Genomic DNA, 12,920 nt, shown 5'->3' with positions numbered 1-12,920 from the left:
GAAATTGACAACCTGATCTCTAAATTCATTTGGAGATGCACAAGACCAACAAAAGTACATTCTTTAAGAAAAATAATGTAGGAAGATGTATTCTACTGAAGATTGTTTTATACAGTCAAGGTACAGTAATTAAAACCAGGCAATATAGAGACAAGGCCAGACAAATAGACCAGTAAAATAAAATGGAAGTTGAGAAATAGATACTCATATATGGCTACTCAATTTAAGAGCAAGATGACATCGCATAGCAGTAGAGAAGAGACAATCCTTAAAAGTATTCTAATTTTAGGGGCGCCTGGGTGGCTCAGTTGGTTAAGCGTCCAACTTCGGCTCAGGTCATGATCTCACAGTTCATGAGTTCAAGTCCCACATCGGGCTCTGTACTGACAGCTCAGAGCCTGAAGCCTGCTTTGGATTCTGTGTCTCCTTCTCTCTCTGCCCCTTCCCCACTCATGCTCTGTCTCTTTCTCTTAAAAATAAAAAAACATTAAAAATTTTTTTTTAAATACTCTGATTTTTAGTTTAATGTAGTGATTGAAGTTAGAAAGGTAGTAAGTTGTAGTTAGATATTTTAGATACGTGTCATTTTCAAGTATGATATCCTTTGATGTTTTGTAGTTTTAATGGTGATAGTTAAGGGAAAGGTCTGGGATGTTTAAGGTTCAAATAAATGCAGTCAGTTAAAGCCTGTTGTTCTAAACATCTGCCATATGGTTGTGATTCTACCGTCTCTATAGAAACATATCTTGATTGCAGACAAAATATGTGATGAGCCAAGGAGGTAACTGAGAACTTCCTTTGAGACTAACGCTGTTCAAATCTCATGCGGCTAACGAAGGTGGACGTATGGTTGACCTTTCTGGGGTCAAGTTTTAGAATTCACATGTGCCGATCAAGTCAACACACACAAAAAGAGAAGGAAAAAGATGGGTGTCTGAAAATGGTCAACTAGATGTGTGGTCAAGGGGTACAGAACCTTGGAGGAAGTAGCCATTGGATTGGACTCGTGTGTTCACAAAGCACTTCTCGGAGAAGGTAGATTTGTGTTAAGCCTTAAAATAGGAGTAGGTTTTGGAGAAGTACATGGACGAGGGTAGAGTCATCGCTGGTGTAGGCAGACATGAGAAAATGAAAGACAGGGAAATGAGCATTCTATTTGTCTATATGCTGGGGTGGGGGGGGTGTATACATAATGTGTGGGGACAAGCATCAGAGTGGGGTAGAACATTTAGGTTGACGAATAGTAGAAAATAGCTTGAGTTGATAGACTGGAGCCATGTTACAGGGGAACTTGAAAAATAGCAGAGGAATTCGAATTTATATAAGAAGCAGGAGAGAGCTGGGACTTGTCGGTACCGTATCACTTTGTCCCCAGTCCTTGGCAGAGCGCATGAACTATCAGACATACTCGTTGACATTTGTTGAATAAATAAACAGGAGAGATAGCAGGATTCAAGAAGTAATAGCTAGTCTCTGCCCTGGGTTAGCACATAAAACCCCTAATAGAGCCATCATCTCCCACATGAAATGCTTCCAGGACACGGATGGTTGCTGACATTTAGGAATGTTCGAAATCAGAATGGCTCACATAGTCACAGACTTCACGGTAAGGAGTGTTGCACTGACAAAACACTGATCATTAACTGCCATTTTATTTTCGTTATTTTTAAACTTATGTTATTTTTTTTTTAATTTCCATTTTATTTTCATTACATTTTAATTTATTTTTGAGAGAGAGCATGTGAGCAGGGGAGGGGCAGAGACAGAGGGGGACAAAGGATCTAAGGTGAGCTCTGTGCCGACAGCAGAGAGCTCCGTTTGGGGCTCAAACCCACGAACCGTGAGATCGTGACCTGAGCCAAAGTCGGACGCCCACCTAACTGAGCCACTCAGGCCCCCCATTAATTTCCATTTTAAAAAACCCAAAGGAGGGGCGCCTGGGTGGCGCAGTCGGTTAAGCGTCCGACTTCAGCCAGGTCACGATCTCGCGGTCCGTGAGTTCGAGCCCCGCGTCGGGCTCTGGGCTGATGGCTCAGAGCCTGGAGCCTGTTTCCGATTCTGTGTCTCCCTCTCTCTCTGCCCCTCCCCCGTTCATGCTCTGTCTCTCTCTGTCCCAAAAATAAATAAAAAACGTTGAAAAAAAAAAAAACCCAAAGGAGGGGCACCTGGGTGGCTCAGTCGGTTAAACTTCTGACTCTCCATCTCAGCTCAGGTCTTGATTGCAGGGTCGTGAGTTCAAGCCCCACGTTGGGCTCCATGCTGAGCATGAAACCTACTTCAAGAAAGAAAAGAAAAGAAAAAGCCCAGAGGGAAAACAACTCTCTCTCTGAATCCTATCCTCCAGTTCCAACTATATGTTTTAAGAGACCATGGAGATGATCAAAATAATATGGGATTTGCCTTTTTTTTTTTTTTAAGGAAGACATCGATAATAAATGCTATTTTTGGTTACAGGTTTATGCTTCTGCCTGTCTGCACATTCAAGGTTAAGTTAATAAGATGTGGGGGTCTAGCACTCCATCTGTTCATTCTCCTACTACAGAGAAGGGCAAAGTCAATACCTCACCCTGCAGGTACCACCTGATGATGCCTTCCTAATCACCACTCCCCTCTAGCTGCCACCTGTCCTGGATCTCACCCAAAGACCCTTTAGGGAAAGGTGAAACCCTTCATTAGCACCTCTATGAGCTTCACCCCTCCTTGCCTGATAATTCTTTCCCAGGGCATGAACAGGAAGTGTCAAGTCCAGTAATTGGGCCAAACGATACTGTTTTACTATTCTCTTGTGCTGTGCCCACAGCATCCATGAGGCCCCGCAATTGCTCGTGGAATCTCCAAGCTAAGAGACCAGAGAGAGAACCGTCCAAGCACACAGCATTTTCCAGTTGAGGAGACCGAGCCTCCCAGAATGACTTGCCCAAAGACACACACACCTGGTTAGTGGGGCGGTGGGAACGAAGCCCAGACTCTGCCCCTAGCCGGCTGTTCTCACGCTTAGCCACCCTGCCTTGCTCCTTTCTCATGGCTCACCATTTTGTAGCCCTGATTTTTGCCTTCATGTCAAGTCAAAGCCGTGCGCTTGTTACAAAGTGAGTTTACAAGGCTGATAACCCACTGCCTCCCACATAGTACGGTCCCTCACGGGGCGGTTCTGTGGTTCCAGGCTCTCCGGGCAGCTGCCCAAAGTGAATCAAAGCTGGAAAGTCTTGTGACTTGAGGCCCTCTTGGTTGAAAATGACTTCTCTCCAGGACATGTGGCCCCCGACAACATTTATGCTGAGTTGCTTGTGCAGCATGGTGAATAAGGGCTCTTAAGCTGACAGGCTATGAGAGCGATGGTCTACACTGCAGAGCATCTGGGAAATCCAAAACCACGAAATGCAAATGGATGGATGCAGGGCGCATCACCTTCATTGTCAATGTCGGAAAAGTGTATCCCGCTCCGGCCAACATTTGATGGAATGTGACATCCGGAAAGGACATGGTGCCCCACAGCCCTCCATTTCCAGGTAAATCAGTGAAAGCCCAGAAAGGGCAGGTGACTTTTAGTGGCTGAGTGGGAATGACATCTTTCCTAAGACTCCTGGTCTAGCGTTCTTGTAACTGTGTTTCCGTTAGAAGAAAATGCTTCCGTGAAAGTGGCATTGAGTTGTTCAGATTTTATCACCTGGTGTAAAATAAGATTTCTAAAAACCTCATAAACTACTTTTATTTATTTATATTAATAAATTACTTTATTAATATAATTTATTAATACTTAATTAATTGTTTTTATTGTTTATTTTTGGGAGAGAGAGATTGTGTGCAAATGGGGGAGAGGGAGGAAGAGGGAGGGAACAGAAGATCCGAAGCAGGCTCCAGCCTCCATGCTGACAGCACAGAGCCTGATGCAGGGCTTGAACTCACAAACCATGAGATCACGACCTGGGCTGAAGTCAGACGCTTAACCGACTGAGCCCCGCACAGATCCCCCCAGTACTTTCTCTGTCCTTAAAACTCTTAAGAGATGGGGCATATTTTATTGAACACCACGCAATTCTGGAACCCCAGATCCACCTCCCTCATTGTAAGAACAAAGGCAAACACTATAATCTCCAGGGTCTCTCGTCCCGATTGTCTCCGTCTCGATAAACAGGACCACTATTTCCAGTTGTTCAAGACCAACACTTAGGACTCATCTCTGATTTCTCCCTTTTGCCTCCCACCTCCCCGCCCCCCCCCCCCTTCCCCACTGCTGGCCCTCTTGCTTCTACCTCTAAAGTTTATCTTGACCACATGGGCTCCCTCTCCCTGCTCACCCTGTCCATCTACCCCATGCCATCCACCACCCCTCCTTCCCTCACCTCGCCTTCTCTGCTAGCTTCCTGACTGGTCTCTCTGCCTTGGCTCTTGCCCCACTAAAACCTGTTTTCTACACCAGAATTTACACCAAAATTTTCTACTTTTTTTTCCCCCAATTAACTAGTTTAATTTTTTTTTTTTAACTGAGAGTTTGTTTTTAGGGCAGCTTTAGGTTCACAGCAAAATTGAGTGGAGGGTACAGAGATTTTTCCCACATGCCCCTGCACATAACCCACCCCCGCTCACATGGGCTCGTGAGCTCTCAACATCCCCCACTAGAGTGGAACAGTTGTGAGAGTTGATGACCTTGCATGGACACATCCTTATCTCCCCAAACCCATAGGGCTCACTGGTGGTGGTGTACATTCTCTGGGTTTGGGGCAGAGGGATTTTTTTTTTTTTTTAAACATAACTCAGATCCTGTCTCACTCCAGCTGAGAAACTTCCGGCTTCTCATGGCCCTGGGCATAAGGACGTTCCCATCTCAAGACTTTGGACTTTCCATTTCTGGCATTTGCTGGGCGAGAACACTTTTCCTCACCTCTTTCCGTGGCTGGATCCTTCACGTCCAATGCCGTGTCCTCAAAGAGGATCTCCTGATCCAACCTATTTGAAGTGGCCAATTCCTCCTTCCTTTCCACTTCTGTAATACTTTCTTCAGGGCTTTGAGCCTACTCTGCAAATCTCCTGTTTCTCAAATTCATCTTTCTTCCCCTGTTATAATGTAAGACCCATGCCCCCACGACCTGACCTCGTCCCCTATAGGCACCTGGTAAGCACTCAGTACAAATCCGTTGAGTGTTGAATGCTAGGTCATACCAAGCGTTTCTCAGGTGTCATGCATAGGTACTTTATAATCATATTATATGTCATCCTCGTACTGACCCTAAAAAATACAGGTTCAATTATTCCCATGTCATAGATGAGAAAACTGAGTCAGAGAGAGGTTAAGGGGCTTGATCAAAATCACCCAGTTGGTGAGGTTCACCCTCAGGAGCCTGGCCTAGAACCTATGCCTTAAGCCGCTCAGCTCTACTGAGAGAATCCGTGATAATTGGGTACCTTCTTCTATCTGACTGCCTTTGTCTTTACAGATTATAGACTAAAGGGTTCTCTGGGGATGATAGAAAAGATGGCAATTCTTCCTTCGGGGATTTCCTAGTAAAGCTTTCTACGTTGGATCTATGAGCAGAGGAAGGAAGTCCAATTTCTTCCCTAGCCATAGCCCTCAGGGACCCTTTGGGTTCCGTAATGATTTCATTACTCTCTTCCTCTCCTGTGGTCTCCGCAGCTCAGGGCTCCCACTACTGTTAAGTTCTGCCCTCCATTCCATTTCTTCACCTCTGCCAAGGACCATCTCTTCACAAGAGCAGTGGACCAGGGATGGATGAAGTTAGGAGGGGTGTGGTCCGTCAGTAACTACTGGTAGAAAGTTGAGCCTCCTTTTCTTCATCTGTAAAATCTGAGGGACAGTCTCTAAGGTCAACTTTCAGGTTTACAATATCACTCAGGAGGTGTTTTACTTAGCCCTTGACTGAGGGTTTTTCTCAGGTCCTCTTTGCCCTGTTTCCTCTCTGTCCATGCTCTCATTTCATGGGTCTTACATGCCAACGTTGGAACAACATCATAAACCAGACCAGACAAATTCTTCGGATGCCAAGGTATTTGGCAGTATATGACTCCCCTCCAGGGAATTTCCAAAGTAAATTCATTCATCCATCCATCTATCCAAGAAATAATTACTGAGCACCTACTATGTGTAAGGTCTCATGTCAGGCGTTGGGAGTATACATGGTCTGGACCCTCATGGAGCCAGTAGGAACAAAGTTACTAATAGAAGAAAAATCACAGAAGTCAATGTGAGAATATCACAGTGACAAGTACCATCAAAGGGAAGTGTATGGTGGTGTGAGAACAGACATTGGGGGTGTGGAGGTTGACCTAACGGGGACAGTCAGTGGGGACTTTCCTGAAGAAACAGCAGGTTCACCAGAAGACGAGTGGTAAGGATGTTGTAGCCAAAAGGAATGGCCTATGCAAAGGTCCTGTGGCAGGAGGTAGCATCGCATGCTCTAGGACCAAAAGCTCAGTGTGCTTGTTGTGCAGAAAACATGGAGAAGTCAAGGATGACAAGGAAAATGTAGGGAGACCAGAAGTCAACAGGCCAAGGCATCTTAGCCCTCCTGCAGAAGACTGTCCTCACCCAGTTAGAGGTCCTCAGACATGGTTCTTCCTTAAGCAACCTATGAAAACTTGAGCTTGGAGAAAGGACAATTAAAATTCATTAGGGTTTGTTTTTTTTTAATCCTTTCTACATAACTGTGCTAAGAGACTTCTTTGGAATCGAGAAGAAAGTCCCCATCCATTGTCAATCGGCACCAAGACCTGGACATAAGGAATCCAGCAAAGAATTCATTCCTGTCCTGCCCTTTCTGGCCATGTTGCAGAGGATGGCTATGTGTGTTGTGGCAAACTTCCCGCTCCCAATCAACCACATGAAGCTGTACAGACTGAATACAAAGCATTTGCTAGAGAAAGAAAACCAAAGAATCAGAGACATGACCAAAAGCTAGAAGGCTTTGCCTCTCAGTTGCTCAGAGGGATCACTCAGAGGCTGTTTTCCTCTGGAGAAATAACATAATCAACAGAGGCTGGAAGTTCCAAAATAAAGTTTAGAAAAAAAAAATAAATGGAGGTGATTCAAAACAGTGGTAATTACCCATTCTTTCCCCATTCTAGATGACTCACACTGGATCAATAATCCAAATGACTTTCTTCTCATTAGTCCCAAATTGGAAAACTTTGCCAGGGTCGTAAGAAGGAGAGTTGATGTGTATTAGCTGAATTCAGTTTCGTGGATGCTAAGTGCCCCCACAAGCTTAAAATAAAATACCTGCTTTACAGACTTGTCTATAATTCTCCATGGCAGAGGAGATAACTGAGCAAGCTATTGCAGGGGGTGGGGGGGGTGGTTCTAAGCAAACAAAAAATAACAATAATAATAATAAAACACCTCTGCCTCTGTCATCTGGAAATTGAGATGCCGGCACATCAGTCTTGTGAAGTGTGAATGTTAGTGTGTTAAATAAACATTTAAAAAAAAGGAACCCGCTTGACAGTTATTTTTAAGAGTCTGGCATATATATTTTTCCTTCATCCAAAGAGCTCAAAATTGGCTTAAGTGGAGATTAATTGAAAAAAGTTCACCTCCAGAGTATGATTAAGCCTGGAAAATTTTAGCCAATAGGGGAATTTTTCATAAAATTATGACTGAGTGGAAATAGTGCTATAATGGAAGTCTGTGTATAATGGGCACCATTAAAATTATATATGTATGTATTTGAGCATCGGCAGGTAACCGACTTAAAGGGTTCCAGTGCCGTGAAGGGTTTCTGGTGATATTATAAGCTACAGGCACAAAGCTCAAGTCATCCAAATTCCTAAATGGAATTACAGTTAGATTAAAAAATATTCTTGCCATAATTATACACCAGGCACGGTTTGGATCTTACAATTAACTTTTCTGTGCACAGGCTTCGCCTACCTACTAATGGGTAATCCGATTCATATGTAATGGAATCAGAGGATATTCAGAATAGGAAGCGGTCTCTGATTTCCTAGTTCGTTTTCAGTGCAAAATGCATGAGGAAACCAAATAAACACGAGGAACGGCCATCTTGTAAATACCGCCCGGCAGCAGCTTTGGTGATCCGTAGATACAAAGGTTCAGGATGGAGGCCAAAACTCCAGCGTCTTAGTCCAGTACTTTCCATGGTTTAGGATTTCATTTCTCCTCTGGTCTGCTTCTCGCCTGCAGTTTATAGGGAATCCTAGAATTTTATGTAAGAGGAGCGTAAGGGTGTCCCTTTGGTTGCAGGACAGGAGTAAGTAGGTCAAATGGGCTTTTCGCACTGGAATGTGGATCTGGGGGTCTTGCGGGCACAGATTCCAATCCAGTCTGTGATGTGGCTCTAAGAAACTCCCAGGTGATCTGTTGTGTTGCTCCCAGGACCTCACTCTGAGGACTGAGGCATTAAGAGGACTTGACTCACAGCTGGATTGGCATGAAGGCACCAAATGTTCCTTAGATTGTGTGTGGAGAGCCTCTGGGGTGACTGATGAAGGTCAGGGGTATGTCCTTCCAACAAGCCCTTGGCTTGCCTCCTGACCGATCTCAGTGACAAATGGGTATTAAATATAACTGTGAGATCCCATCAGTAGGATCTAGACGCAATCGGTCTGAAAAGATCATCTGCCCGTCTGCTGGGATTCACCCAGCATCCTGAACTCTATGTTTATTTCTTTCATCAGACTTGGGAAACTTTCAGCCATTATTTTCTCAAGTACTTCTCTCTCCTTCCAGAATAACCAATGGCGTGAACGTGAGATCGTCTTTGTTTTGTCTTGTCTTGTCTTTTGTTTTCTTTTTTCTTTTCTTTTCTTTTCTTTTCTTTTCTCTTCTTTTCTCTTCTCTTCTCTTCTCTTCTTTTCTTCTTGTCTTTTCTTCTTGTCTTTTCTTCTTTTCTTTTTTCTTTTCTTTCCTTCCTTCTTTCCTTTAACGTTTATTTTTTTTTTTAATTTTTTTTAAGGTTTTATTTAGTTTTGACTGAGAGAGACAGACAGACCATGAGCAGGGAAGGGGCAGAGAGAGGGAGACACAGAATCCCAAGCAGCCTCCAGGCTCTGAGCTGTCAGCACAGAGCCTGATGCGGGGCTCAGATTCGCAAACCGTGAGATCGTGACCTGAGCACAAGTCGGAGGCTTAACCGACTGAGCCACCCAAGTGCCCTGAGATCTACTTATTATAGTCCTACCAGTCCCTGAAATTCTGCTTTTTTTTTTTTTTTTCCTCTCTGTTATCTCTCTGTTGTTCAGATTGGATTTCTATTGTTCTGTCTTCCAATTCACTGATTCTTTCCTCTCTCCAATTCTGGTATTGAGCCCATCCACGGAGATTTTATCAATGAATTTTCTTTCTTTACTTTTTATATTAACTGTATTTTCCCATTTTAAATCTGCCACTCGGTTCCATTTCCTGGTGGAGGCTTTTTGTTTCTGCATCTGTTTTAGGCTTTTTGTAATTGCTCATTGAAGCATTTTTATTAGGGCTGCTTCTGCCCGATTATTATTAAAAATTTTTTTTAATGTTTATTTATTTTTGAGAGAGAGAGAGAAGCAGAACACAAGCAGGGAGGAGCAGAGAGAGAGGGAGACACAGAATCCGAAGCAGGCTCCAGGCTCCGAGCTGTCAGCACAGAGCCCGATATGGGGCTCGAACCCACCGACCGCGAGATCATGACCTGAGCCCAAGTCGGACGCTTCACCGACTGAGCCGCCCGGATACCCCTGCCTGATTATTTTAACATCTTCTATGTTGGTGTTGTCTTCTGCTACTCCCTTTGAGATCTCGCTGGTTCCTGGTACAGTGAATGGCTTTCAGTTGAAACCCAGATATTTTTGTGTTACGATATGAAGCTCTGGGTCTTATTTAAACTTTCTGGTTTAACTGGGTTTTTTTCTGACACTGCTGTGGCAGGGGACAGGGGCTGTGTTCATGTTTCTGCCAGATGGAGGTGAAAATGCAGGTGTCCATTGACGCTTAGGGGAGCAGGTGGATTCCTCCTCACCCCCCGGGGGTCACAGGATTTCTAGTTCCCCCGTGGTCTCCACAGACACTGTGAGGGGCCGACGGGCTTCTCACCGGCCCATGGGGATAGAAGTCCCTGCTCCTTACTGCCTTATTGTGGCAGTGCCCGGGGGGTGCACTGGGGAAGTTGGGCATTTTATTCCAGTGGAGGTGGGCACCTAGCCCCCTTTGCAGTTGGGGTTGGGGTGGGGCCACAGTTCTTTTCTACGGCGTCTGGCTGGAGTAGACAGGTCATTGCCTAAAAGTTTTCTGTCTTGTTACACCGCCCCTTTCTGCTCCTTTGACTGGCGAGGGTAGGCTCTTTGTGAGTCTGTTGCCGTCTCCTGCTGGCTTCTCCAGCCCCAAGGCTCGAACATATGATACAAAAAGAAAATCGGGGCCTCACTACTGTGCTGTGCCTCCGGTTCTGGGGTCCTCAGCAGCCCCCCTTCTTCTCTTCACCTTCAGGCTCTTTTACTGCCCTTGTACTGAGTGGGAGAAGTACATTTACTCATCTCCCCGGAAGCAGAAGTCATTATAATTAGTTCGTTGCCATGATTTCACGTTCCTATGGAAAGACCTAGGTCCTAATTTACTTCTGATAGTTGCTGGTCTGCGTATAGGACACATGTCTTGGTTTAGTGAAGTGTGAATGCAGACATGAATTAAACAGCCTCCAAACTCTGACTTTCAGAGGATTCCCAGGGACTATATCTACATTACTTCGTTAATGTTTTCGCTTGTTTGTTTGCTTTTGTCACAGAAGATATATTTCAATGACCTTTTGTGTAGGGTGAGATTACTTTTCTCAACTTGTAAAAAAACAAAAAAGAAGACTTATAATCTCATATGGCATTGGTGGTGTCAGAAAGACCCAGGTTCCTTCCATCTTTCTGATGTGGCAAGCTTAGCTTCCCTCAAGGGTGCAACAGGGCTGCAGTAGCTCCAGACATCACATGCAGAAGGAGAGGGAGCACAGTTGTGTATAATCATATTTATTAGAAGTCTCCCAACAAGGTTTCTCTGCACCACGTTCGCCAGAATGGTAGCACACATGTGGGGCCAGTTATATAATTTGTAATAATTTGTGGGGCCCAGTGCGAAATTAAAGTGTGGCATCTCTTGTCCAACAGTTATTAAGAATTTCAAGATCGCAGCGAAGCATTAAACCAAGTGTGGGGTCCTTCTGAGGCCAACGCCCTGTGCAACTGTGCAGGTTACATGCCCGTAAAGCTGGCCTTGTCCAGGCCTATGATGGAACTAACTTCAAAGAGGAAAGGGTCCTAGATTTATTGCCGAAATTTGGGGTACCAGCGGCCCTTCTTGAACCATGGGGAGAGAGGGGTGGAAGCCAAAATAAAATCAAGGTGTTGTGATTGCAGGGGGGCTGGCGGTGCGGGAAGGCTTTCGGTTGGGAATCAATACTGTCCAGTTTGAGTGTGCGTCTTTCTGCTTGCCTCATATTTTACTACCCTCCCCAAAGTTCCTAGTCCTGGATGTAGCTCAGTTCTGCCTCTTTGTGAATTTGAGCAAGCGTTTTCATTTCTCTGAATTTCAATTTTCTTATTTGTGAAATTAGAATACAGGGATGTCCCCGGAATCTGGGGTGTGGCCCTCATGGCCATGTTATGTCCATCACCAGAGGGTGGAACCTTGACCCTCTGTCCGGATGAGGATTGCAAGTCTGTAATAGTTTCTACTCCTTCTCTATTGTGTGGTCAGGGATTTCCTTGGGCTGACGAGGCCCTGGGGCATGTTGGCACGCTCTGTTTCCTGCATGTGGGGGCTGAGGGAGGAGGGAGGGAAAAGGCTCTGTTTCTTGTTTCTGTCACAGATGGAGGGGCAGTGTGATGGAGGGAACTTTCGTGTGAAGTGTAAGTCCTAGGCTGTGGCCCAGAGACTTGGTCCCCCATACCATCCGAGTCTCGGGGGTGAGAATGGTGACCTTTCATAGTATGTATTTTGGCTCATACGCTAGGCTACGTCTTAGAGCATGTGGTAGATTGCAAGTTGGCCACAGGTATGTCCCTATTTTCCGTAACCTTCTGTGTTACATTGTAGCTTCTCTCATCAAAAGTTGGAGATTTTAGGAGCACCTGGTGGCTCAGTCACTTAACTGTCCAACTCCTGGTTTTGGCTCAGGTCGTGATCTCACAGTTCATGGGTTTGAATCCCACATCCGGCTCTGCGCTGACATTGCAGAGCCTGCTTGGGATTCTCTCTCTCTTTCTGTCCCTCCCCTGCTCACTCGCTCTCTCTCTCTCTCTCTCAAAAATAAATAAACTTCAAAAAAAAATTTTTAAGTTGGAGATTTTTATCTCCACCTGTGAATCTAGGTTGGCCTTATGACCTACTCTGGGCGATGGAACGGTCATAAACTTGGCTTGAGAAGAGAACTAAAAGCACGCATTGGAACTCTGTCCTCGCTCTGGACTTTGGAGCCTTGACTCCAGGCACATACCAGGCTGGGACTGCTTGGAGTTGGGGGTGCTGTAGAGCTGAGGACCCCAGAACAACCAAACCCAACCACCCACCAAACACCAGATCCGTGGAAGAGGTCCTATCTATCCGTTTCCCATCGCTGCCATAAAAATTAGCAGAAACTCAGTGTATCACGATCATGGGGGTGATATCCCCTCACCTTTTCTATATTTTATTGATTAGAAGCAGGCCACAGGTCCTGCCCACACTCAAGGAGAAGAGATGACACAGCTGTGCGAACGTCAGGAGGCAGGGATCATGGGGGGTCGCCTTGAAGTCTGCCCGATGCTACCTCCAAAGATGTAGAGAGTGAACATAGGAGCTCTGTCTTCTTTGCTGTCCTCCAGTCTACAGATGTGAACTGCAGCCAGTCACTAATCCTCTTCCTCAAGGCTTTTGCCCCAGAAAGACTCCAGGGCAGCTGACTGTTTTCAGGTCATTTGGATCCAAATGGAGAGGTGTCTTGGCAATT

The 12,920-nt window shown here is 45.2% G+C and overlaps 1 long non-coding RNA gene across 11 annotated transcripts in view; it reads left to right on the top strand.

The window, feature by feature from the left end:
* Nucleotides 1–12,920, top strand: part of LOC131496843 (uncharacterized) — a 250,187-nt gene that overhangs the window by 197,951 nt on the left and 39,316 nt on the right. For 6 of the 11 annotated variants that reach the window (XR_009254664.1, XR_009254667.1, XR_009254658.1 and 3 more), the window contains one exon: nt 2,455–3,750. The exons of 3 other annotated variants lie outside the window; for them this stretch is intronic. This is a non-coding gene — a long non-coding RNA (uncharacterized LOC131496843). Of the gene's footprint in view, nt 1–2,454; nt 3,751–6,670; nt 7,443–12,920 lie in introns of those variants that run through there. 2 more of the 11 variants (XR_009254657.1, XR_009254663.1) reach the window with 2 other exon arrangements.

This window comes from Neofelis nebulosa, chromosome 16, assembly GCF_028018385.1.
Source record: "Neofelis nebulosa isolate mNeoNeb1 chromosome 16, mNeoNeb1.pri, whole genome shotgun sequence".
NCBI lineage: Eukaryota > Metazoa > Chordata > Mammalia > Carnivora > Felidae > Neofelis > Neofelis nebulosa.
Note: the sequence above shows the minus strand (reverse complement) of the source record. Positions and strands in the feature narration are given on the sequence as shown.